The sequence below is a fragment of the Anser brachyrhynchus genome (genome assembly GCF_964034855.1).
Source record: "Anser brachyrhynchus genome assembly, chromosome: Z".
NCBI classification, from domain to species: Eukaryota; Metazoa; Chordata; class Aves; order Anseriformes; family Anatidae; genus Anser; species Anser brachyrhynchus.
Genome location: NC_137697.1, coordinates 64236204 through 64263827, shown reverse-complemented (window position 1 = coordinate 64263827; position 27624 = coordinate 64236204). Strand labels below are relative to the sequence as shown.

Genomic DNA, 27624 nt, shown 5'->3' with positions numbered 1-27624 from the left:
GAACTCAGTCTCACAATAATCATTTAAGGTTTCAACTGACTTCAGAGAAGAAGGAATATATGTGTTTGGTGTCAGGACAAATCATTTTTAAGCATAAATATCTTCAAGGCTGTTGTATGGAAGTATCCAAGCGTCCTGTTCAGGAGTATTTGAAAGCTTTAGTTTCCAGCTGTTCATTAATATCTACTAACCTGGAGTTTATTGTTTTTACAGCTCTCTTGTGGAACATAAAGCACTGTGAACTCTCAAAAACATGTCTGCCAAAGGCTAACTGGAGAAAGTCAAACAACCTTCATCAACAGCTGAAGTGAAGATGGCTGTCATTGCATTGACTGTGCTACGGGACTGCAACAGTTTGCATAGCTCCAACCCTTTGCAACATGAACAGTTGGTTTTCCCTAATTTGCGACATGTGGATGTATATCCCAGGGACCATTTCAGCAAAACAGGCATGCCATAAAATCCCTTCCATAACATGATGTTTTTTTTTCCTCAGGGAGGAACCATCAAGAACCTGACTTAATGAGCTTTAAAGCTGTTCAGTGCTTCTTTTGCACTAACCTTAGTGAAGAGAAGATAGCACAGTGCACAGACAGCAATTCTGCCAATTCTTTTGGAGGTGAAAGGAGAAGAGTTTTTAAGCTTTCAAGCCATTTACTGATGTAGTATTTTGAAAAGCTTCTGTGCAAAGAAAGGCAAACTGTATGAGATCAGGTATTTAAAAACTACTGCAAGACAAGATGATCGGGTTCAGAACTGTGACATTTGAAGTTAGTAACACAAGTAGCCTCAGAAAATAAAATGTGCATACATTTGAGACGATACAAGGCAATGTGTATGCATTCAGAAAATAAAATGTGTGTAAAATGTGTAATTAAGCCATCATGCTTGTCTTCCTAACTGTATTGCATGGCCTTAGTGTCCCAAGCTGAGTCTTGCTCTTTGGTGATGCCATAGAGAAAAAGGGGAACCCCAGAAGATGTCAGAAGTGATTACAGAACATGAGTGTTATTTCAGTTAATAAGCATGTTGGTCTACTAGAGTTAGGGAACCGAGTGCTTCTTCCTAATACTGCCTCCATGCCAGTTAGTTTTCATGCATTCAGTACATTAATGCATCCTTATCACCTGTTCACTGAAGTGCTTATGAAATTAGTGCAGTTAGCTACAGGATGAGCTGTCTCCCCCTATGGCTCTGCTGGAACTTGCATGGCTCTGACCTACCACATGCTTCTACTTTTAAAATTTTATTTTAAACATGTACATCAACTTTAATTCTACATCAATCATGCGAAAATTAAAAGGGGAAGAATGGAAATAGCTGACATAAAATTTCCATTAGTCTGTGTTGAGGTGGAGTTCTGTGAACTGTAAATGGATTTTCATACACATAACTGAGGCTTGATTGCATCTTGACATTGTCCTCCTTGGCTCTGCTCAGGCAGAACTGCTGTGTGACTGATGACTGAAAGTTCAGTCCTGATGATTGTAAACCGCACCACCAGGGGACTGAACCTGGGAGGCATCATGACTCAAAGTGTCTGACTCAGGCTGCTCCCCACTTCCTCCTCGCTGCAGGCAGACAGGTATATGCACTGTTGGACTAATGCATCAACCAGTTACTGCATGCCCCACACAGCCTTGCTGCAGCCCGTGAGCAGTGGGATCGGGACCAAGTCTTCACCTCAGTCATGTCTCTACCTGCTCCTGTTAAGTGGACTCACAGTCCCGTTTCTCTGTGTTTGGACACCTGGCCTGGGGGTCTCACCTCTGTAGAGGTGAGTAGGTACATGGGTGGTTAATGCATTGTTCTGAAGTTTGTTGGTGCTTCTAGCCAACGTCTGGCTATGATGTGTCAAAGCAACCCATAACTCTTTCATGTAAGCCTTTTTCAAGTACAGCTTAAGTCCTTCAGTAATGTGATTTACCCCAGCAGCAAAATAACTCATTTTCCTTCCATGAGATGCTTTTTTTTTTTTTTTTTTTCCTAAAGTAGCCTATGTGGCAACACCAGTTAAGCCTTGATGTGTATGTCATCTAGCTTGTTATCCAGCTCTGAATAGCAATTTAATATTAGGCCCATGGATGTTACCTGAAAAAGAGGGGTTTTACGTTTCTCCTTTTTTTTACCATCTTCCAAAATAATATAACATTCTTGAACTAAGAAGGTTACAACTTAAAAAAGAGTTTAATTCAGTAACTATTGTAAAATATTTAGAGTGAAACTGTTGTGGTTTAACCCAGCAGGTAGCCAAGCATCACACAGTAGAAACCAGGACAGGAGCTTAAGAGGTACTTAAAAGCATATATATAGTTTAGTTGGCCTCATTGTAGAATAATTGGTATACTGTGGTAAGAGAAGTGAAATAAAATCCCTGAATCAAAGGACATCTTACTGTCCAGCTTAGTAAATGGGGAATTGCTTTGAACAAAGAGTTCATGTTTGCTGTTATCTGATAAGTACATGTAGTTCACCTTATTACAGTTGAGATACATGCCATACTTTAAATGTATTTCTCCTAACAACAGCCAAGTGAGATGGGAAAACTACTTATAGATGATAGGCTAAAGGCTTGATAAAGAAAGAGGTCAGGGTGTTAAATACTGAAGACCTCAGCTGGTGCTCAAGGTTTCCACCTGGGTAATCCTCTCATTAATGGGAGAGCTGTGCACTTCATAATGACATCAAAGTGTTCTGAATGCCAAGAGAGATGTCACCCAGAGCTCATGGAGTAACTTATAAATTGTCACTGTTACAGGTTGAGTCTTAGGGCAAAGCTGAGCAGGAGGGCGGTGAAATCTCAGGCAGTACTTCTGGTACATTTGCATCTGAAAGAGAAAGGAAAGAATTTCCCCAAAAGCCTTTTTCCAGGAGAATTCTCTGTGTCCCACCCTCTCAAGAGAACAAAGAGGTGCACCCTCAGAAATCACTGCCCAGGTGTCTGAGTCTTGCCCAGACTCAGGCACAAGGAAAACTACAGTTTGTACATAACAGGGAAGCTCCATCAGGTGCTCATGTGACAGGAGGAGGTGTCAGAGGCTGAAATTTAATCTGTGAAAAAGTGTCTCTGATTTTTACTGTTCGGTTTTGAGCAAGATTTAAGATATTTCTTTACCTGTAAGGTAAGATCCTGAGATCAACATCACTTGCTATAGTTTTTAGCAGCTGTAGTAAGTAGAACAGAGTTAACTGGAATATTACTGTCCAGGTTGTCTCTCTTCTGACACTATTACTTGCAGTAGCCACCAACAGCAACAAGGAAAAATCTTTAATGTAGACAGGCAAAAGAGCTGTTAACTATAAGGACAGTGCTTTGCTACTGTACAATATGTATTGAGATGGTCTCTTCTTCAGAGAACAGATCTGAACAGGCAAAGAGGAAATGAGACAGAAACAGAAGCAACTGAAGCTGTTTGAGCAATGAAAATACAGAAACAGGATTCATGTCTCCTGACTCCCAACTCCATCTTCTTTCCCACAGCCATGGAGTAAGTTGCAGGTAACACACTCCCACAAGCAACAACTAATTATGCTGGTCCAAACCCTAGTTTTGAGCAAATTTACATTAAGAATTCATCCTGGTGCTACTATGCACTCATTGTCCTTCCACCCTCCCAACAGCTCAGCCTCTCTGTTTAAGAGAAGGACTTTGTTAAAGTTTTCCCAACTTTCCTCAGGGCAATGCTTAAGAACAGACTTGAATTTTAATGCCTTCAGAGAATTCTTAATCAACTGTGGGGAGCAGAAGGAAAGCTGCAGAAGAACACAATCATCTCAAGAATTAATCAGCCTAAGTGAAATGAAAGAGGCATAATTTTAGGTGTCTGCAAAAACATGGATAGAATGAACTGTTTAGCAGGCTCATGAGTCCTGTTGAGTCACCACTGTGCTTCTCAAAATGTCTTTTTTTCCTGTTTTCTGATTCAATAAGAGTAGATTTATTTTAAAACATTCTCTTCTTAAATAATTGCTCTTTAAGCATTTAATACAAATATTTGGATGAAGAAAGGGAAGGGTTATGCTGAAATAACTGGTTTGTTTTGTTTTATCAAATCATTTGAATTTAACCAGCTTCAGCAAATTATCAAAAGCATTTAGCGCTGTAAAACCCTGCAGCTTTTTATGTTGATAGTCCTGCCATGAAGAAAAAGCACAGAGTCTAGAAGAAACACTGTACTGCATAGACATACTGCAAGGCCCTGAAGGGTTGTTTGCAGTGGGCCTGTGGTTTGGATTTGTGGAAAATTAAGAGATGATGTACAGTCTGAGAGATAACATGGGTGAAGAGCGCTTTTTGGCATGGCTGAAACAGGATATACCACAGTTTATGGATTTGGATAGAAACTAAAAGAAAAAATATTGCTGGAGGATGCATTATGGAGCTAGCATTCTTCAGCTGCTACATGAAGAGACATTTAAAGTAATTCTCAGTGCCCTCTTTAGAAAACAAAGTCCTTGCCTTTGGTGGGGCTTCAGAGGAACCCGCTTACAAGAAGTATGTAGGAAAACTGCTTACACTACAACTGATTGCAGGATCCCATGACTCACTTGAATAGTGGGAAGGAAAGTTGACAAGCAGAATAAAGAAAGATTGACAGAATAACAAAATAAACAGAAACTGTTGTATGGGCTACACTGATATCCTGTGTAGCATAGGTATAGAATCATTGAGTGATGGCCTGAATGTGCTGCTTACTATTGTTATGAAAAAGGTGTTAATTAAAAAGTATGGCAGGAGGGAAGCAGGGAATTGTAAAAGCTCTTGGCAAAGAGCTACTGGCTCAGTGTGAACAGAATAGCTTCAAGCCCAACTGAAAGCCAGCAGTAAGTGCTCCTTCATCTTTGGTATTATTAACAGCTGTGTCCTAGACTTGTAAGTGAAGTTGGCCTCAAGATAATAGCTTTTTATGTGAAACACAGAAGAGAATGACTATGGAGGAAAGATTCTTTGAGACATCTGGCCGACTTGGATTGGACCAACATTGGACAGTAGTATCAGAAGTTAATGGGAGGTGGCATGACAAGTGAGTACAGATACACACAATAGCAGAATGGTCAAGTATGTCCAATACTTGCTGGGAAAGTCTAGTTCCTCTAAGATATGGGAAGAACATACAGCTGTGCAGAAGACAGAACCAGCTAATACTGCCCTCTTTCCTACCTCTTCTTCCAAAGTTAACAGATAAAAACATGTCCTTGTATTATCAAACAGAAAATCCTTCTGAAATGTACTGAGAGCCAGGGTCTGGTATTTTTGCTATGTAGATGGTTAGTTTTATTTTTCAGTTAGTTATGTTCTGGTCAAGAAGCAGCTGAGATGTGTTTTTTTAAATGCACCTATAGGTGTTTGAACAAGTTAAAACATATTAAGACATGCATGCATGCTCATCACTAAGAAGGAGGATAACTGATTTGAGAGAATGGACCTGTTGATCAGGTTCAGCTTTAGTGATATGCTTGCAGTCCATTTTCTCTTAACCCTTTCTCAACAGCAGTAATCATTTCCATCTCTGTTTATCCATGTCGATCTGAATGGTCAACATGAAAGGAAATGAGAACTCTAGAATACTCATTTCTTGTTCCTTTAAACCACAAGCTAAGATATACCTGGACAAAAAAGTTTATCATTGGGCACAAGAACTGTGGATTTACTTCTTTTCCTGCCATTTTTTTTTAATATCACATTTTCTACCTTTTTGTACTTTTTACCTTCTCGTTCTTTGTAAAACTTAGATCATATATTCATAAATTCTTCTCGTTATACTTTGTTTCTAGGCTAAGGATTTACCCCATCTAATTCTGTCTTACCAATTTGCCTCATGAATTCTTCCATCTCTGCTCTTTGACTTTTTGAGGGCCAGGGAGGGGAAGCCAGAAATACTGAGAAAAGCAGCAGTCCTGTTGTAACTATTTCATGTCATTGTGTTACTGCTACTGCCAACGTTCTGTCAGTACAGGGGCAAATACATATGCACAGCAAATTTTCTCTGAGAAAATCTGTACTGGAGTAAGTTTTAGTTTGGATTATTCACTGGAACAATTTCTTGCAACTTTATCATTCTGAGTTAATGCTGTGTTCATATTTTGTCATGCTCTGTCAAAATAAATAGTTCTCTGACAGTCATTCAGCAAACTCACCTGGCATCATTTGAGTGGCCCTTCCAGCCTGGCAAATACTTCTTATTACACATCCTTCTTTTCCAACTAGGCTGAAGAAATAGCATTGACAACCCTCTTAAATATGCTGTTTATATAATCAACTTTCAGGTATGTCAAAATATTGCAGTAGTGTGCTAAATAGAACATTTACCCACTGTTAGGCTGACTAATTAGTATTGGCTGATAAAGGTTCTTGAAATGTAAGAAATTATTATTCATAAATGTGCATAGAAACAGTTAATTTGTGCTAATGCTTGAGCAGGAAAACAAGTATAAAAAATCTTCTTGAGGAATATGTTTTTTTTTTCTGAAAATTAAATTGATTCATATGTTGTGTTGAGTTATTTCAGTTTTTATTTATTTATTTATTTATTTATTTATTTATTCCACCATGACAAAATAACATAGAATCACAGAATCATAGAATATCCTGAGTTGGAAGGCACCTGCAAGGATCTTCAAGTCGATCTTCTGGCTCCACATAGCACCACCCCAAAATCAGACCATGTGCCTGAGAATATTGTAGAAATGCTTCTTGAATTCCAGCAGGCTTGGTGCTGTGACCACTTCCCCAGGGATCCTGTCCCAGTGCCTGACCACCCTCTTGGCGCAGTACCTGTCCCAGCTCCATGCCGTCCCCTCGGGTCCTGTCGCTGTCCTCACAGAGCAGAGCTCAGTGCCTGCCCCTACGCTCCCCTTGTGAGGGAGCTGCAGGCCTCCATGAGGCCTCCCCTCAGCCTGCTCTGCTCTGGGCTGAACAAACCAAGTGTCTGGTCTTACAGCCTTTCCCTGTAGACTCTTCACCATCTTGACCATGAGCCAGCAGTGTGCCCTGGTGGCCAAGAAGGATCCTGGCATGCATTAAAAGGAGCATGGCCAGCAGGTCAAGGGAGGTGATCCTCCCCTTCTACTCTGCCCTGGTCAGGCCTCACCTGGAGTACTGTGTCCAGTTCTGGGCTCCCTGGTACAAAAGAGATAGGGATCTCCTGGAAAGAGTCCAGTGGAGGGCAACAAAGATGATATGGGGCCTGGAGCATCTTCCCTATGAGGAAAGGCTGAGAGACCTGGATCCGTTCAGCCTTGAGAAGACTGAGAGGGGATCTTATTAATGTTTACAAATATTTTAAGTATGGGAGACAGAGGGATTTGGCCAACCTCTTTTCAGTGGTTTGCAGGGACAGACAAGGGGCAATGGCCACAAGATGGATCCCAGGAAGTTCCGCACTAGCATGTGAAAAACTTCTTCACAGTGAGGGTGATGGAGCATTGGAACAGGCTTCCCAGGGAGGTTGATGAGTTTCCTTCTCTGGAGATATTCAAGGCCCTTCTGGATGGCTACTTGGGCAACCTGCTCTAGGTAACCTGCTTTGGCAGGGGGGTTGGACCCGATGATCTCTTGAGGTCCCTTCTGATGCCTATAATTCTGTGATTCTGTGATCTTTATAGCCCTCCTTTGGACACTCTCTAATAACTTTATGTCCTTCTTATACTGTAATGCCCCAAACCACACACAGTGCTGGAGGTGAGGCCACACCAGCACAGAACAGAGCGGGACAATCCTTTCCCTCAACTGGATGGCAGTGCTGTGCCTGATGTACCCCAGGGTGCAGCTGGCTCTTTTGGTTGCCAGGGAATGTTGCTGGCTTATGTTCAACTTGCCATCAAACAGAACCATGAGATGTGTTTTAGTGGGGAAATACTCCTCTAAAATAACAAACAAACAAAAAGTCAAATGCCTCTATTATTATTACTTTACCAATGAACTCAATCATTTTTATTTTGCTGTACTAGAACTATTCTAGAGAAGGGGTCATATTAAGCATGAAAGAGTACAAAATTTCTTGCAAATCTGAGGACAGTTGTGGGGCAAAATGGCTGATTATAACATAGAACAAATCTAACCTAACCAATTAATAAGCTCACAACTTACCACTGACTAAATCAAAACTTTTTTTTTAAGGTAAGAGGCTACCTAATGCTAATATCTAGCTGATGGATAGTTCTTGGGAAGTTAGATATGTCTGTGATTTTGAAAAATAAAAAAATTGACTAAATACTGTGTAATAATACTAGAGTGACTGTATTACTTATGCTAAAATGATAGTTTATCAGACACTGGCAAAAACGTCTAAATAAATATAAATCATTTCTCATGTATTCAAACAAATGTGGCTCATAACTTCCAGCAATAAGTTAAGTATGAATGGACTATTACCATCTGCTGCTCTATTCACATATACAAAGAATTAAATGATGTGTTAATGGTAACAAGTGGCTTACACTAAATAACTTAAAGCAGGCTTCTCTCCACATAAATACACTGTAAATGTCATATTAAAGACTGTTGTGGTAAAGAAGCTTCAGGTTGTCTATTTCTTCAGCACAGACTTTGGTCTTATGCATGTATAATGGAGACAGATTATTCCTAAACCAACTTTGTGTAGGAAAAGAGCAACAATATTATATAAATCTTTGAACACAGTCCATCAGCTGTGGTTAGAAAAGAAGGTTGAAGTGAGGAAGAACCACTCTCTTTCAACTTTGTACTGCAGATATATATCATTTAAGTAAAATATAAGTTGTTATGAGAGAAATGATTAGCAAAAACAGAATCTGCTTCTCTAAATCTTATTCTCTGCAGGTTGGAAATACTTTAGTCCAAATAATCTGCTATGTTCAAAGCAGAAAATAAAGACAGTGTTGCCTTAAATTTTCTTCCATCAAAGAAAAGAAAAAAAAAAACACACCAAAACAACAGCAACAACAACAACAGAAACCAACAAACCCCCACACAGAAAAAGAAACAAATAAAAGAACCCACCCCAAATACTTCATCTGCCCAAGCTTTTGGCTCTGAGGTCAGCCCACCACATTTTCTAAGAATCCATTAATAAAATTAACTTTGTCATGCTACATGACTAAAAATCATCAGCACTATTTGTGTGTTGCTTTGATTTGATATCACAAGCAGCAGATGAGAATGTTACTACTTCAAATAAGAATCACAGAATGGCTGAGGTTGGAAGGGACCTCTGAAGATCAGCTAGTCCAAACCCCCTGCCCAGCAGGATCACCTAGAGCACATTGTGCAGGATGACAGCCAAGCGGGTTTTGAATATCTCCAGAGAAGGAGACTCCACAGCCTCTCTGGGCAGCCTGTTCCAGTGCTCTGTCACCCTCACAGTAAAGAAGTGCCCTCTTATATTCAGCTGGAACTTCCTGTGCCTCAGTTTGTGCACATCGCCTCTCGTCCTGTCACTGGGAACAAATGAACCTTCTTACCCTCCACGTACTTGGAGATGACTTCCAGGATGAGCTGTTCCATCACCTTTCCAGGGATGAGGTGAGGCTGACTGGCCTGTAGTTGCCTGGATCCTCCTTCTTGCCCTTTTTGAAGACTGGCATGACATTGGCTTTCTTCCAGTCCTCAGGCACCTCTCTTGTTCTTCATGACCTTTCAAATAGATGATGGAGAGTGGCCTCGCACTCCTGGGTGCAACCCATCAGGGCCCATGGATTTGTGGATGTCAAGTTTGCCTAAATGGTCTCTGACCTGATCCTCCTTGACCAAGGGAAAGTCCTCCTTTCTCCAGACTTTCCTCTCTTGTCTCTAGGGACAGGGATTCCTGAGGGCTGGTCTTAGCACTGAAGACTGAAGCAAAGAAGGCCTTCAGTAACTCTGCTTTCTCTGTATCATTTGTCATGAGGGCACCCACCCCATTCAGCAGGGGCCCAACATTTTCCCCAGTCTTCCTTTTTCTACTTGATGTATTTGAAGAAACTTGTTGTCCTTGCCATCCCTTACCAGATTTAAATCCAGATGGGCCTTGGGCTTCCTTGTCACATCGCTGCATACTCTGACAGTGTCCCTATATTCCTCCCAAGTGGCCTGTCCCCTTTTCCACATGCTGTAAACTTCCTTCTTCTGTTTGAGTTTTGCTAGCTGAACTGTTTCTTCATTGACCACTTGTGCAGCTTAAAACTCATGAATAATTATATCACTTTTCTTCCAAGTCACCTGCTGTAAAAATTGTGCCTTTTTATGACTCTGAAATCATGAAAACCTACAGCATTCAGGTTAGGTGCATTAGGTTATATTCTAAAATATTTGGCACTTATCAAGGATTTTGAGATAAGATTGATATTCATGGTGATCAAATTATTTTTTGCTTACATGTCCAGATAATTGTTTTATATGACTGAGTCATCAGGATCATTAAATCCACATTGATCTTTAAGCATGGAAGCAGTTACATTGGGTTCAGCACTTGAAGTTATGTGCTGAACCAACCAGCCTCCATTTAAGCAATATATATTTGTGCAAAACTGGAGAAAAAATTTAAAAACCACCCCCTGCCAAAAAACAATACAGAATGCATGAACTTAAAATAAATCCCAGTGTCTCTGTTGGATGCCATTTACAGCTATTTGAAAACTAAACATTCAATGCCTTGTTGCCAAGTAGATTAAGAAATCATTGTCCCCACTGAAGTGTGATAATCAGCATAGAAAATTGGGGGGAAGGGGGGGGGGGCACCACAGATGGCCACACTTCCCATGTACCTCAGGGAAGTTCCTGCTTCTGGTAGTTTACCTGCTTTGCCACAAAATTAGTCTTCATACAGTGCACTGATCCCTAATGCACAAAAGTGGGACAAGGATAGAGACATTTGAAAAACCCTCACACACTTCACAAAATTAGTGGTGTTTTTTACTGAAATGCAACATTTGAGAGAGTGGCACCTCTTTCACCTCTTTATGTTGGTGGTCTGAGTCTCACTGGATTAGTGGAATAATATGGTCATACATGTAAATTGTTCAGAAAGTGAAGGAATCCCATTACAAATGTCACCTCCCCTTTGACAGCTGCTGCTTTTAGCAATGAGGCCAAGATTTTCTCATCCCAATAAGAGCTCTCCCAAAGCGGGATATTGATATATTGCCATAGTGGTTGGGGACTGGCTCTGTTATGTCTGCCATGTGGATTAACATGATTTTTAGTGCTCAGCAAGAAACTAAGGAAACTCCTACTCCCAAACTAATTTCTGATTTGGAATATACAGCTTTAAAATCAGAAGTTGAAGTGTTAAATTCATCACTGGCCTTTGAAATGGAGATGGGAAAAACATTAGGAATCAGAGTGGATAAACTTTTGAATGAGAATGATAAATTTTTGCATGAGAATAATAAACTTTTGAATGAGAATAATCATCTTAAACATTTACTGGAAAGTACTGGAAAGTTCACCTGTTAAATAAAATACAGCCTTCTGCTCCAGTTAAGCAGGTTCATAGATTAATGCATAGTGCAGACCCTGAAAGCTGGGATGGTGATATTTAGTCTGAAAGAGATGATGAGGTCAAAGAGACTGCCGATTCTGAACCTCAATAGATTTCCTTGAGATCTTTGTTTAAAACTATGACCACTGTTGATGATGAAGATGAAATCTGCACTACTGTGCAAACAATCCCATGGTCACCAGCAGAGCTGATAAAAATACAGAAGTTCTCAGGGTGGTCAGGAGAATCGGAAGTAGAGTATGTGTGGTGAGTTTCTCTTAAAGGAGGAGACCAAATTATGTTGAGTGAGAAAGAAGCAGGAGGCTTTTGAGGACCAGGAGTATTTTTGATTACCACACCAGGAGACCATAATTACTCTATAACTGCATGATCTGCATACTAGGCAGGTGCTATAGAACCCCAGGAGAGAGGGGAACCACTAGAAACTAGAGCCACAAACTATTCTGACCTGGCTGTAGCAGTTCAGAAAGCAGCCTGCATTCGGATGATATATGAAAGAGATAAATTTAGGAAGTCCCCGATGTTAGCTGCTATTGACCCAGCTCAATTAACCTCTCTCATCCATGGCCTCCCTGGTTGTCTTAAGATATTTGTAGCAAATACTCAGAATTGCATACAAGCTGCTCGTAGAGAAGCTGATCGTGGTTGTAGACAAAATCCGCACTCCCCCATTCCCACATGGAGTGAATTTGTAAAAGATATAGGTAAGTATGGATGCCAAATGGGCTGTATTAGTTCATCCAGTACTAAGCCCCAAGACCACTCCCAGTGAGTCCACCAAATCTGTACTCAAAACCCCAAATACCCCAACTCCAAAGAGAGGTTCAAACCTAATAAGGAACAGGGTGAGTTGTGGTTTAAGGCCCTAGCTTTGGGTGCACCCCTACAAATCTTGTGTGGCGCCTCTATGGAGGACCTCCATATGTTAGTCTGATGTCTGGGTAAGGAAATATTCCAGCTGGGAAGAATTGCCTAACCGGTAAACCCCCAACCCATAAGGAAAGTGCACCTTCTGCCTCAAGCCCAATTGACGAGGCAGAAGCTTTGCAAAAAAAACTTCTAGGAAGGGCAGTGAGCCACCCTGCTTGGCAGGTATTAACAATTCAACGGATCTCTAATGAACACTCAGACCCTATCATTGCCATTCCTGTTAGACCCTGAAAAATATTGGTAAACTTTCTCATTGACACCAGGGCCCAAATGTCAGTAATTACTCATGACACAGCACAAACCCTGGGCATAACACCTGGTTGACGGAGGGTTAAATTCACAGGAATCAATGGTGTGGAAAAAGAATGACCCACCATAAAAGTTTCACTCTTGCTGCCAGAGGGATGAAAATTAACCAGGGCAGAAGTATTAGTTGGTGCTGTGTATACTAATATTTTAGGATTAGACATGCTGTGTGGGCACATGTAGAAATGCACAGATTTGTGTGGAGTTTAGTGACACATCAAAGGGATTCAGGCACAGTGAAACTGAGTCTGTTACAAACATACATACCCTTACCCCCTATAAAATTACCAATGTTCAGCAATATCCTTTGCCAGCAACAGCATTGATGGGGTGGAAACAAAATTTGAAGAAAGAGGCATTATTAAAAGGACCCATTCACCTTAAACTTTGCTGGTGTGGCTGATAAAGAAACCGGCTGGGCTATGGTGTTTTACAGTGGATTACAGACAGTTAAATGCTAACATTGCACCTTTAACTGCCGCAGTCCCAGACATAGCAGAAACAGTGACATTGATACAAGGCGCTGCCCATCCCTGGATGGCTGCTTTGGATGTAAAAGTTTTTTGTAATTCCTCTCCTTGAACAGGACAAAGCACAGTTTGCTTTCATGTGAATATACTTTTAACAGGCTTCCGCAAGGATACAAACATTCTCCCATGATTGCTCACAAAGCCTTGGCTAACATCTTAGCAGAGATTCCTGTTTCACCCGTTAGTACTATATATCAGTATATTGATGACATCCTGATAGGGGGAAAGAGTCAGGAGAGTGTAAGAGACACAATGGAAAGCATCCAGAGGACACTGCTTGATTTAGGATTAGAAATCCCAGATTCAAAGTGTCAGGGACCCGCAGAGGAAGTTAAATTCCTGGGAGTATTATGGGTTAATAGAGCTGCTTCTATTCCTCAGGACACCCTGGAAAAGTAGAACATGGACAAAGACCTTCTAGCATAAAGGAATTACAACAAGTTTTGGGAGCCTTAAGTTATTGGTGCAAACACATCCCAGGTTCTGCTATTATTAGCGCCCTTTATATAATTTGCTCAGAAAAGGAAAATCATGGGAATGGACTGAACAGCATACCAGCACATTAAAATTGTTAATGAAGGAATTGATGTCGTTCCAGCAACTTGGTCCCATACACCCAGCTGATCCTATCCATGTGGAATGGGGGTTGAGTGAACATGGCTGTCATTGTAACCTATGGCAAAGGGGGACAGAGGGACTGGAAAGAACACTAGAGTTAACCTCCTACTCTTTCAGTACACCAAAAGGAGGTATTCGGATCTTGAGAAGGGTTTACTGTTTCCAGTGCAAGCAGTGAAACAGAAAGTACAGATAAGGAGAAAGCAAAATGTGATCGTCCAGGGACCTTTCCACCTTCTGGACACAGTCCATAAAGGAACCATACCACCTGCTGGTATTGCCCAGAAACCCACAGTTCGTAAGTGATATGCCTACCTAGAAGGCATTAATGAAATTATGCTAGTCACCGAGGGTAATACTAAAAAATCTAAATTACAAAAGGACGTAGATAGTACCCTATTGTTCCAGTCTCCACTGACTAAACCATCCCCAATTCAGGAAGCACCTCCTCTAAAGGAAAACAGTGATCTTACAGGAGTATGGTTTACAGATGCATCATCCCATAGGGAGAACAATAAGTGGAAATACAAAGCTGTAGCACTGGAAGTAGCAACAGGAGAAAAACTGATCAAAACAGGTGAAGGCAGTGCACAGGTAGGGAAACTTAGAGAATTTCCATTAGCCGCACAACACGGTGCTACCTGTATCTACACTGACTCACATGCAGTTTTAAAGGAGCCACCGAGTGCATAGGCCACTGGGCAGTCAGTGATTGGTGGGTGAACAGAGTTCGAGTCTGGCAAACTGGAAGTTGGAAACAACTGTTAGAGACAGGAAAACAGCAGATGCTACATCTAGGGTGGGAAAAAGGACACAATCAGTCTAACTCTATAGCTGCTCAATTCAATCAGCAGGTAGACAGCCTCACACAGTTGTCACAAATAATAATCAGGAATGGAAACATTTACTTGAATGGTTGCATGTTAGGCATGACCAAACTGGCTGGGCTGATTTATACTGGGAAGTTGTAGCCCGAGGATGGCCTATATCAGTTAAACTGTGTGAACAAGTGGTGACTGCCTAGTTCATGGAACACAACTAGAGCGAGGGTGTGCTACATTATTTGTGAATCCGTGGTTGTGATAGTTCAGTACCCTGAACCCGACCGGACTTATAACAGCTAATTGGCTACACCCCTTAATACAACAACTACTAAAAACACCAACAAGTTGGGTCTAAAAGTACGTTTATTTTCTCTCCTTTCAGGCTCATTATGTAAAATTGCTACTGATTGCGTAATTTCATAGATTCCTTCTTTGTATTTCACTGGGAAGCTCCTGATTACATAGGTTTGGCTGATGCTGGGCAGGAAGTTGAGAGGTGCCATGCATATAGTTAAAACCTTTATATGCTGACAGGGGATCAGTAACTGACAGTATGTTTTGCAATTGCAAAATGCATCTTTAAGGAACTAGTACTATGCCGGTGGTATCACATGGCCTCATGGGCTGCCCAACTCTGACTTGTCCTTAATGTAGTATGACTCATACCTTTTGATGTTTTTACAAAATGTACTTACCACTCTTTTAAATGTTCCAAAGAACTGGTATTGTATTGGATGATAGGAATCTGCAGAAAACAAACAAACAAACAAAAAACCAGTATACTATGCAGGATCACCTGTTGAAGTCCTGTTTATATACAGAAAGAACACAGTTGCTTTACATGCATAAAGAGGATGCCATGCTATTTTTAAAATATGAATTATTACGTGGGGATAAACTATCCATCATGAGGAAGAACTACTATTTAACACTTCATATTAATTAATGCAAGATCTTAAATATCTGAAAACCATTACTGAAAACACTAAAACATTCATGTAATAATTACCTATTGGTACTCTAATCACTTGTGTGCTCACATCCAGAAGGGTATTACCAGGCAGTTGCTATTTCATTGCATTGTTGGAGCTTGAAGCTTGTCAATGAAAAACAACAATATCATCAGAACCGAAATGCAAAAATAATAAAAGCAAAATGTGCATTTAATATGATACATCTGTATTAGTGCATAAGGTTCCAGAAAATGTGGAGGTCTTGGAAGTCTTGATACATGACAGCTATGTTTGTTACCAGTGAGATTTGTTAGTAAGAATTATGTGATTGAAGCACTGAAATTATTGGTGGAGACCTATTTGGACAGAACAAGTTGATAAAAGGGGGACAGCAGTGGTTTTGTTATTGATTTTTATGGAATTTATTGGTGGCTTGTAGTTCAGTTTTCTAGTCTGATTGAATAAAACACTGGTAGAAGAACCCAGTCAGTTCAGATTGAAGAGGCAGTGCATTAAAATGCTCATCCCTTCTGTAATGCACCAAAAGAAGAACTTTGTTATTCAGGAGAAGTGCAGTTATGAAAATATGTGCTAGAGGATTTGAGCTGTCACCACCACCAAGATGGCATTGGATTTTCTAATTGTTCCCAGATGTGACATCTTCTGCCACCCAAGTACTACAAAAAGAGAGTAATTCACTGTAAGAGCTCATTCTGGTAATACTGGTATAAATTTAATCGCTAAATTAACATTAAGCGCCTTCAAGTCCTTAATGATCTGCTAATGTCTTCTGTGCAAAATGGACACATACCCATCTGTTGACATATATTTAGCACTATAGGCTTGCCATTTTCCACAAGAAGAAATTATTATTGCAGGGAGACATTCCTGAAAAAGTTGAAATAAAACATAGTTATGTTACAACACTTTATTAATGAGAAGGAAGGGGGAAAAAAAAGCTCAAAATCCTTATTTTTGAAAAATTGGCTACTTCTGTCAAGTGCACTATATTAAAACAACAAAGACTTGAAGCATGTGTGCAGTTCAAAATTTGACCAAGAATATACTTATGAATAAGCCCAAATTTCCACTCTTCTCTATGCTAGGATGCCTTTTTTTTTTTTCTTTTCTTTTCCTACCAATTTTATTCTTTCCTTAATGATTCTTTTTAACCAAAAAAAATTCCAGGGGTCAATTCCCAGAAGCAAATAAAACAACAACAAAACAACAACAACAAAACAGCTGGGCAACCATTCTGAATTAAAAATCAAAATATTTAGTTAGAGCCCAAAACCTTCAGCTCTGGACGAAGGAGCTTTACCCCCGGCATCTATCGCACTGGCTCCTGACGTTCGCCGTCACCCCTAGAGCCCACTTTCCTCAGGCAGACTAAATATACTAAGGAAAACGAAACCTGAGGAGTCTGCAGGAGCTCCACCAGGGGGAGGCAGTCCGCAAGCTGCAGTGCCCCGGGAGAGGCTCAGCGGCGATGGAGCTGCCCGGCAGCCGGGTTACAGGACCAGGAGCGCAGCAGGACCAAACGCTTCATTTTCAGCTTCTGGAAACGTGGGAGGAAAAAAATCACAAAGTATGGGGAAAAAACTTGCTGTTCTTAGTCTTACATTTTCATTAGGAGTGCTACCGAGAAAAAGAAACGTCTTTATATGCAGACATATAGGAAACGATGTATTAGTTACAATTTATGCCATATATTTTGGTAGGTATTAAATCTGCTGCTGGATTCCTAGAACTGCATTTAGCATCACACGAACATAGTTACTAACTACAGCTTGAAAAGACGGTAATTCCCAGAGGCTGGGAAGAACAAGAAAAGTCTACATCAGTTTTGTGAGATCTTGTATAGGAATCTAGTTGCTCAAGTGTTGTCCGTGAGTAACACTGTCTAGGGGACATTTTCCATTCAGATGAGTTTATTTTCTGTTGTTGAAGAATATCAGTGGGTGCATAAAAAACATACAAAGTTAGGTGCTAAATCAGGTTTGAGGTACTGTGGACCTCACTGGGTTGGGGTAGGCTGAGGCAGGAGGATAAACACCGGTGAGCTCAATCAGGCTGTGTGTCCTGAGGGGGTGATGGGGACAGGGGTCCTTCAAACCCCATCCCTCCTTCCTGCAGCCTTCATAATAAGCCTCTCCTGTCATAACAAAAATGAGCTGATGAGTCATGACTCTGTTGTAGATGTTTTGCCCTGCTTAGCTACAACTCAGCAAATCCCAACTGATGGCAATTTATAACAAATGTGCTGTTAGCCTTCATAAGAACAACAGGAACAAATGAGTGGCTTGGACATGTGCCCAGCTCCATATAGTACATACATTAGGGTAGAGGCAACCTACTTAGTCATCTCTTCATGTTTCCAACTCTGGCTGGTGAGTTTGCACATGCAAATATTATGGCTGATTTTAAAACCTCCCAAAGCTTTGTTTTAAGTGCTAATGCTCTGTAAAAAAATTTATTCAAAGTGTATTTTCCTTAGAAGTCATAAGACAAGACTTCTTCATCCCTCACACCTCAGAAATACACATCTTAACCTTTGAGGTGAGATGAAATGGGGCAAAAATGCATTGTGACCAGAAAACTAGTATGGACTACAGAATAATGCATCTATTGCTTAGGAAGTATCAAATCTGTGTCTGGTTTGTTATCAGTGTTTACTCAGGAAAGAAGAAATTCTGCCCACTTTAAGTGGTTTATACTATGTCACATAGCACAAAGGGCTGTACATACTTTGTAAACTGCAATAAATACAACGGAAGAATCAATGCAAAAGAACCATTGTGATATGAATTTGTAATGTCAATAGGGGTCTTGAAGCAAAGCATGGGAAAGTGGAAAATTAAAACAAATCGAGGCCTTAAGAAGATTTTGCTTATATTATAAACAAGCATAACAAATAAGTTTAGCATTGTTTGTGCTGAAAGATTCACTGTACCATTAGCCCAGCCTAACTATAAAGCCGTAGTATATTTGCAAGAACACAAAAACATTGCTGATGTGTATTGACATGAATAGATTAGCATTCTACTAATTTAACATGATTAGCAGACCATAGGACGGAATATGCAAAAATGGCATGGTTAAGACACCTAATGCAATGCTGAAGACACTGTCATCTCTGAGCCAGTTTCAGGGAATGAACTTTCCCAGAAAAGAGCTGCAGGACAAGGACATGGCAACAGGAGGGCACTGTGACTGGTCACCTTTCGATCAGCTGCACATGTGACTCAGGAATGATCAATTTGTCCAGAAAATGGAGGATATTATGCTCAGAGAGCCAGAGACCATGGCATCCTGAGAGGATTGGTGGACAACCCAAGGACAGAGAGGGTGGGGTCAGCATAAGAGTGCCAATGTTGACACCAGATTGGGAGCATCATCTGCTATGGTGACCATCTCCTTTACCTTGACCAGGCATTACACCAAGATGCCCTGTGCTGTCAGAGTGGATGCTCAAAGCCAAGAGCCAAGAGAGGTGGTCTTGCAGACCTTGGAGAACCTGGAGAACCCACAGATTTGGGAGCAAACATCATAACTACACCACTGTACTGCTAACTCTCCCACAACTACATATTTGTTGTAGTTATCCACTGCCATCATTGTAGTTATCACATGGTTATCTTAGAGTTAAATACTGCTAAACCATAATTGTAACCACTATTGCCATACTTGTATTACCATACTTATATGTTACAGTTGTATAAACTATCAAACTACACATGCTATTAAACATCATTAGATAGACCTGAAGCAGTCACAGTCTCTTTCTTTGCAGGATAATACCTCCATGTCCTCCTGCATCCCTGCTACCAGAGCTCCTCTTGCTATCCATACAACATACTTTATTTCCAGGACAAGCTGTGTAAAATGTCTGATGGTTCCTCCTCCACCCACCCCTAGAGACATCTATAAACTATATTCCCTTCTACTGTGTCAGCATGTGGAATGACATTTCCACATGCCAGAGTGGGAAGATACTTTGTAAACAAGTTCTGCCTTTCCAAAATGCCCCAGGTGGTCTAAAAAAGGAGATGTAAAACAATCAACCAACTAAAATAAATAAATAAATAAATAAATAAATAAATAAATAAAAGGTAAAAAGACTAGTAGTAGAAGGTGTGCCATGAATACCAGCAATGGAGCTACAGTTTTGTTTCATGGCATGTTAAATTTACCAGCTAATTCTAAAGGACTGGAGAAACCTGTTTTGTTGGAGGAGCTGTAAATACTGATATGAACATCACACTCATATGCCTTTTCTCTGGATTGGTGTTTTATTTGCTGTAATCTATGAAGACAGCCTCATGTTGTGTAAAGATCATTTAGTAATTTTCAATAATGTGAAAAAATTTCTCAGTGCCTGTAGTGGGTTTACGTGACGAGATTTTGGTAGCAGAGGGCTGCAGGCGTGGCTTCTGTGAGAAGAATCCAGAAGCTGTCCCATGTCAGGTAAGGGCCAGTTTCAGCTGACTTCAAAGGGACCCCTGAAGGGAAGCTGAGTCAAGGTATGCAAAAGCAGCAGCACGAACTTTTTGGTTTTTATAAAGTGATTTTCAGTTTTAAGTGGCTGAGGGTCTATCAGTTGTTGATACTGAGTTTCTCTCTTGAATATTGACAGTATTAGAAAGACTCTTTACCAAAAATACATGACATAAAACCCAATATATAACACATTTGCCATGGGTCTTGTAGCATTTCTATCTTAAATCCTGTGATATTTATTCATTTAGTAGTTCACCATTACTGTGTATCATAAATTAAGAGTAACAGTAATTTTATTTGTTGGCTGGATAAGTTTTAAAGTCTAGAACTGAATTCAGTTCTAGATCCTGCTTATACTGGAGAAGAATATTTCCATTTCAGAGGAAGTTTAAGAGCTACCTTAGTGTAAATGTCTTGTAACAAGGTGGCGACAGATAAGCAAAGTAAGTGACAGGAGCAGAGCCCAAAATATACATCCTGATCTGCTAAAAAAGGTTGTTCTGCAGTCCTCCTAAGGGTACGTCATGTCTGCATGTATGCATTTATATCCATGTCAGTGCATGCAGACCAATCTGTTGTCCTCAGGTGGAGGTTATTCTTGAGTGTGTGTCCAAAAATCACACTGTCATGATTGGTCGATTTGCAGCATCACATATAGCATGTCCACAATGATTTTTTTTTCCTTTAAACCATCCATTCCCCAGTAACTGTTTCTTCAACCACCGTCGCAAACTACAGAATGAGCCAGGAAGTAAGTGTATGCCCTTCCCTTTCTATTTCTCCATTACTGGACCTTTCTGACATTAGCCAAAGAAAGAGATGGGGCCAGAAATAGTTCTGGGATTTGCCTACCCTACAAAGATGCAGCTCATGCTGTGGTTTGTCATCTACTGAAAGCTTTGCAGCCCAGTATCCTCTGGCTTCTGCAGCCCATGACATGTTTCCCCTCCCTGCACTGCTGCCTGCCAGTATTTACTGGCTTTCTTGGGAGAAAGTCCTCCAGGGAGAAGGAAGATGAGTATTAGAATTTCTGTTCTGAAGAACAATTACAGCACTTCACCTTCACAACAAGTTCATGCACGTGCCCGGGTTGCTCCTGTGTCTGTTCACGTTCCTGGCTCTCTCACCAACAGGCATACAACCATCATGTGTAGCTCCCACACATTTGCTGGAAAACAAGTCCAAAACGCAGTTCAGAGAGTGCACAGTGGGGCATGGCTTTGAGGTGGGAGGTTAGAGGTAGTCCTGATGTTAAAATAAGGAAAAAAAAAAAAAGAAAAACAAAAGAAAAACATTTTCTTGTTTTGTTTTGCTGCATACAGCAATGATGTAAGACACTAATGTGCTGAAAAAATCCTCTTTCAATCTTGTGTTTAAAGCTGTCTGGATACGTGTTTGGCTGTAAAACTCGTTTTGAACAGAACTTTATACATTTTACTAGGTGCCTTGGAAAGTGTGACTTCAATAGCGTGATGACTGCAGATAAGTGAAGCTGATGACAGGGACTGAGTCTAAGGCAGAGAAGTGGATCTGTTTACTGAGGGAGTACTTGGAAGTACATGAAGGGGTGGAGTGGCAGAGGGCAAGAGATGGGAAGACTTACAACCATAACAAAGCTGTTTTTCTTCCAGAATCCCTTTGATCTGGTACTGTATGGACTGTTGATTTCTCCTGGGGCTTAATGAAAGACCCCACACATGGCCTGCACCACCAATACCAGCCCTGTGGCAGAACCCAGACCCCTCACAGACCTCACCCTGCTGTCCAGCTTCTGCTTTGGAGAAGTTGCCCTGTGAGCAGCACAGCTAACGGAGACCAGGTTTGCATGGCCTGGGATACTCTGTCCCTTTCATCCCTCCCCACAAGCCCTGTCCTCCCCCAGGAGGGGACACCCCTGGTCTTGGAGGGACCCTCACTTCCTCCCTGGGCAAAGGGCAGTGCATGGCCTGGAGGCTGCAGATCCAAGTATTGGCTGATGGCTGCAATCCGCTCTCTGCAGCTGCTAGACACCCTCTGCTACCTAAGTGAAATGCATCTGTGAACCTTGTTGAATTGGCTCATATTTCATCTACAGGTCTTTAAAGAATGGAAGAAGAGGAGAATTAATGCAACTGTTAACAAGCAAGGTGGCTTCAGCTCTGCCTCCTGAGGGAAGCAAGGCTAAATACACAGAAGTAGTGCCTGCAGAACTAAAACAAGTGAGGCTGGGGAGGGACAGGGTGCAATTCTCTGTCCCTGCTACCTCTTTGCCTGCATCTCATGTTAAACAATTTTTATTCCAGCAGCATTCACGTTAATCTTTCCCTGGTTACCAAACACCTTCCACTTGGCTTCACCGGGTTCCTGTATTGGGTTGCTCGACAAATATAATCCCACAGCAGAAAAAAAAAGCTATTTCTGGTTAAGACCACTTAAACTAATAGAAGGCTGTAGATTTTTCTTTCTTTTCTTGACTTTTTTCCTTCCTTCCTTCCTTCTTTGTCTTTCTTTCTGTCTCTCTCTCTCTCCCTCTCTTTTTTTTCTTTCTTTCTCTTTCTTTCTCTCTTTCTTTCTTTCTCTCTTTCTTTCTTTCTTTTTTCTTTCTTTCTTTCTTTCTTTCTTTCTTTCTTTCTTTCTTTCTTTCTTTCTTTCTTTCTTTCTTTCTTTCTTTCTTTCTTTTCTTTCTCTCTTTCTCTCTTTCTCTCTTTCTCTCTTTCTCTCTTTCTCTCTCTCTCTCTCTTTCTCTCTCTCTCTCTTTCATTTGTTCTTTCATTCCTTCTTTCGTTTCTTCTTTCATTCTTTCTTTTTTTTCAAAATTGTTATAGCAGATTTTCCTTTTTAACCCTCAAAGGTGTTTAAAGACAAGACTACATGAGACAGACAAGGCAAACATGGACTATTCCCAGCCAGTTTCATTCTCAGAAATGGAATCTTGTCCTGTCTCTCTCACTTCTCTTAACTGTATGAATGGCTGTTAGCCTCCAGTCCTGAAGGCTCAGGGCGGATCTCAAAAATGTCTATAAATACCTGAAGGGAGGGTGCAAAGAGGATGGAGCCAAGCTCTTTTCAGTGGTGCCCAGTAACAGCACAGGAGGCAATGGGCACAAACTGGAACACAGGATGATCCCTCTGAAGCACTTCTTTGCTGTGAGGGTGACAGAGCACTGGCACAGGTTGCCCAGGGAGGCTGTGGAATCTCCCTCCTTGGGGATCTTCAAAAGCTGCCTGGAGAAAGCCCTGTGCAACCTGCTCTGGTTGTTTTTGGTTGACTAGGTAGGTTGTACCAGAGGTGCTTTCCAGGCTCAACCAGTCTGAGATTCTGTAAAGTTCAACAAGGCTTTGAGCCACCCTTCTGTCCTGGCAGACTTTTCCTTTCCTTTCTTTATGTTCACTGCCACTCAGTCTTCCAGTCCACAGTATTGAACTGGCAGTGTTAGTGTCTGCTTGTATCGATCTTGTGTGCTTGTGCTGTGCAATGTTTCCTCATTCTCAAAGACATAGCCATTCCAACCAGCATATTTCATTTCTTCCAGTCTCCAAATCCCACACCTTCACCACAACTCTGCTACCTCTGATTTTGGCAAACATAGACTTAGATCAACCCTCTCCATTCTGTTTGACTGCTACTGAAAATCCCTTTCTTAGACAGCAGCTTATACCACCTCACTCTTTGTACCACTCTGCTACTCCCCTCTTCTTTCCCACCAAATATAGGTGACTTCTAGTCACTCTTGGGGTTCTTCATGTTCCAATCCCTTCCTTTTCTCTCTCTTTCTGCACCAGTAGGGTGATTGATACTACAGATTAGCTCACAGTGCCAGAGTTTGCCCTATTCACATTTTGTTTTTAAATTAGAATCACCAGACTTCCCCTCTTATGCTTCACTCTCAGGGAGAGGGCTCAGAGTTGGTCAGCACACCACATTAGTGAGGTGTGCTATCACCTATCTCACACAAGCAGCGTCTTTGCAATTGTCTGCCTGCAGCCTTGCTGCAGTTTGTCAGCTCTAAAAAAGGCTCTCCTTGTATTCCACATTTGCACAGAGCACACACAGCTAAGCCCTTTTAGACTCCTTGAACTATTTTTTACAAATAACAAAACTGAGAATGGAAGGAACTCAGATATCCTGAAGCTTCTCCCACTATTTATTGTGGGAACAAAAAAATGAGCAATTGCACTTCTGGCTATGCATACTATCTTCTGACTTCAGGTTTACATTAAGATGACATTCACTCACATCATTAACCTTAAGTCCTAAGGCACTTTTCACTAGCTTGAAGCCATAAGTGTTTTTTAAAAGGTTTCAGGAATGTGTCTGTAATCTGTAACTGTATATAAGTTATCATAAAATTGTTCACATGGAACAAATTCACATTCCCTGGACTTAAATTCAATAATAGATTATTTCTTAAAAACAAACAAACAAACAAACCACTATAATATCTTTAAAGAGGATGAAAGCACCAGTGTAAATTGAACCAAGAGAATATTTAAAAAGAAAACAACTTACTTTCACCAACACAAAATGTTGGCAAAAGTTTCTTCTTCATCTTCCTCCCCTCCCCCCCCCCCCCCCCCCCCCCCCCATTTTTTCCTTCTGGCTGCATTTTAACGTAGTTTTTTTTTTTTTTTAAATAAAAGTCTTTATGTGCACATGCTGTTTCTTCATGGTGAAGAAAAGCCATGATGGCTCCGTGTGACATACAGCAAGAGGAAGCTGGGAATAGTAGGTTGGATATGTCTTGTATGAATTTGGGAAGTCATTTTGATTCCCTTGGTCTCAGACACTCACAAAAAATATTAACACCTGCAAGGCACTATGGTCTAGAGAGGATAAACTGCTGCAGGAGCACTAGTTAGTATTGCTGTTCTTGACAAGCCAGAACCTCTAAGAATGGAGACAAAAATGGTGACTGCACAATAGAGCTATGACTTCATTGCGCAGTCATGAGGAAGGAAAAAAGGATGATCAGATAAGCGGTAAAGGAGTAAAGAAAATAAGTGAAAACAAGACCTGTGAACTTTTGCACGTGTTACTGTTGAAACACCTAGGAACAAACTCCAAACAGCCCTTCAGATATTTAAAAAATATTATGTCATCCTTTCCATCTCCCCTCATGTAACACCTCACACTCCTATGTGGTCTCTATCCTGCTCCGTAACACATTGCAAATATCTAATTGCTGTTGTTATCATCTTTTGTCAACTATAACATTAGATCAGTTCAATCAAATGCAGACAGTGAGGTCAGCACAAAGCATTCAAATGATGACAGAAGCGGTTTGCTATGCGTAAAGGAGTTGGTTATTATATTACATGTTTAAATTTATAGGTTTGGTTCATCTTTAGCTAAATATCTAGTTATTTAACAGCTGTTATGAGTCAGCCAGTGAGAGGATTAGTTAAAAAAAAAATAGTTGTGGTAAGAAATGCTTTAATCTTGAACTACAATAGGAGAGCAAGTCTGGTCAAGTCATGCCTAATAAAGGTGGTTCTCCAGCAGCACTTACGAGTTTATCGCTGTTCATACAAAACAGGAGATGGTTTGATATAGTTAATCTTACCATCTTCATATTAACCCTACCAAATTCAGAAACTATTGGAAGAGATTTTTTTCAAGGCATGGTACCACACTTAAACATATTCAGGTAATTTTCAAGTGGGTACTACAGGAGTGTGGTTTATCTTATGCAGAGCCTTGTATAGTCAGCATTCTGTCATGACTCAGGGTTCTTGGAGCTTCCCATCATAACAAAATCTTAATGACTTCTTGCTAGTGTGTCTTCATGTCAGCTCTCTTGTAAAGGTAAAGGAGACATTGAGACATGAGGTCACTGTCATAGTTGTTGTACATGTCCTTTACCACTAGTTCAGATGCATAAAGAGAATGAAGAACTGTAAAGCCACCAGAAAGGCTGTAGTAAGACCTTCCATTTCTGTGGGCTTCCAGTCTCGTATCTCCACACCATGCTTAATCCAGCTTGGCAACCACAAATGTAGACTGCCAGAAGAGAGGCATATCCAGGCACTGCTAACCCATTCCTCTTGAGTTTCATGTGGTCACCACTGCCACCTAGACATGTTAGGACAGCTAGACAAGAGCACCCCCAATGAGACTTACAAGCACAGGTATGAAAATGTTGACTTTAACTTAACTGCAGACTGAAGAAAGAGGGTTAACAACCCCCCTGGCTTAACACAGTTGTGATGGGTAGGTGTTAAACGTCTCTGAAGTGTGCAGCGAGGTGTGAAAATAGATACAGCACCCAAACAGCTGCAAGGCTGAGGATCCGGCAGCCTAAACTCCCACAGACCATAGCAGGTCTTTTTTTAATCTTTGAAGAACTTTTCTGAAAACCAGAAATTCTGCAGAAACTCCCTTATGTAACTGAAACTCCTCTCCTGAGAAAAGGTTAACTTGCTGAAGACCCCATGAAAAAGTGGACTTTTAGCCATTTCAAACATTTACTCCAGAACTATTTTGTATGTGTGTGTGTTTTGTTAGTTTTTTTATTTGTTTTTGTTGCTTTAAAATTCAGATTCCAAAATCGTCCCTTAGAAGAGAAGCTGGCATTTATTTCTTCGCATGTTTTTATACAAATAAAGACTGCTTAGGCAATGTTCAGGGGCTAGTCAAGGAGCATACTACCAATTGGAAAATAAATTAATACAGCTGAATTGCTTGCCACATTTCTAATGATATGTTAAAAAAAAACTGTGACTACATGGACAATTTCTGAAACTCCAAAGTGCAGGAGCTAATCACACATTAGACTAAGGAACCATCAAGACAAAGCACTAAGGCAAAGAGAAAGTTTCTGGGAAAGCACAGACACTCTACAGTCTCCATACCACTTGTTCTTTGCTTTTCCACTTACTAACAAGGAAGCAGGGTGTCAGGAACCAGCACACAGAGAATTGGTTTACATTTGGACACGTCAAAAATTTCTGCAATAAAAAATCAAATTCAGTCTGAACATGAACCCCAGTGATATTTTTTTCTTCTCATTAATACTCCAGTGGTGTTATATAAGATTTGTCACATAAGATCACTCAGAATCATTTATTTTCTGTAATAATAATAGTAATGCTAGAAACTTATAAGACAAACAAAATTACAATAGTACAACAGAAAATCAGTGAGTTAAACACATGAAATCTATATTGTTTAAGCAAGAAATCCAGCTCTATTTTTAAGTGAATTACAAAGCTTGAGGGAAAGCCCTTAAAAGCTATTCTAAAAAATAGGATTATGGTGTTTTTATAAGAACGTATGTTTCTCATTGATCATTTTCCTTATTATTATGAGCTGCACTCAGCCTGATTTGCTGCCTCGAATACTTTAAAAGGAATATGGGTATTGGTTCTCATCCTATACACATCACCCTCACAGAAGTCAATGTACTACCTGGGAAGTCAGGACAATGTTGGAAGCTGATTTGAAAGTCTCACATTTTCCAAAGCCTAATTCTACATTTGCAACTGAAGAAGATGTTCAATGTGTTGAGCATTTTAACATTTAACA

At 40.6% G+C, this 27624-nt stretch overlaps 1 long non-coding RNA gene across 4 annotated transcripts in view; it reads right to left on the bottom strand.

Moving 5' to 3' along the window:
• Positions 1 to 585: 585 nt before the first annotated feature.
• LOC308185600 overlaps positions 586 to 27624 on the bottom strand; it is a 46359-nt gene continuing 19320 nt past the window's right edge. Inside the window, exons 2-5 of one of the 4 annotated variants that reach the window (XR_013943499.1) lie at positions 17035 to 17178; positions 16432 to 16508; positions 15677 to 15763; positions 586 to 15412 (exon numbers count right to left, since the gene is read on the bottom strand). This is a non-coding gene — a long non-coding RNA (uncharacterized lncRNA). Of the gene's footprint in view, positions 15413 to 15676; positions 15764 to 16431; positions 17179 to 27624 lie in introns of all 4 variants that reach the window. The other 3 variants (XR_013943498.1, XR_013943500.1, XR_013943501.1) reach the window with 3 other exon arrangements.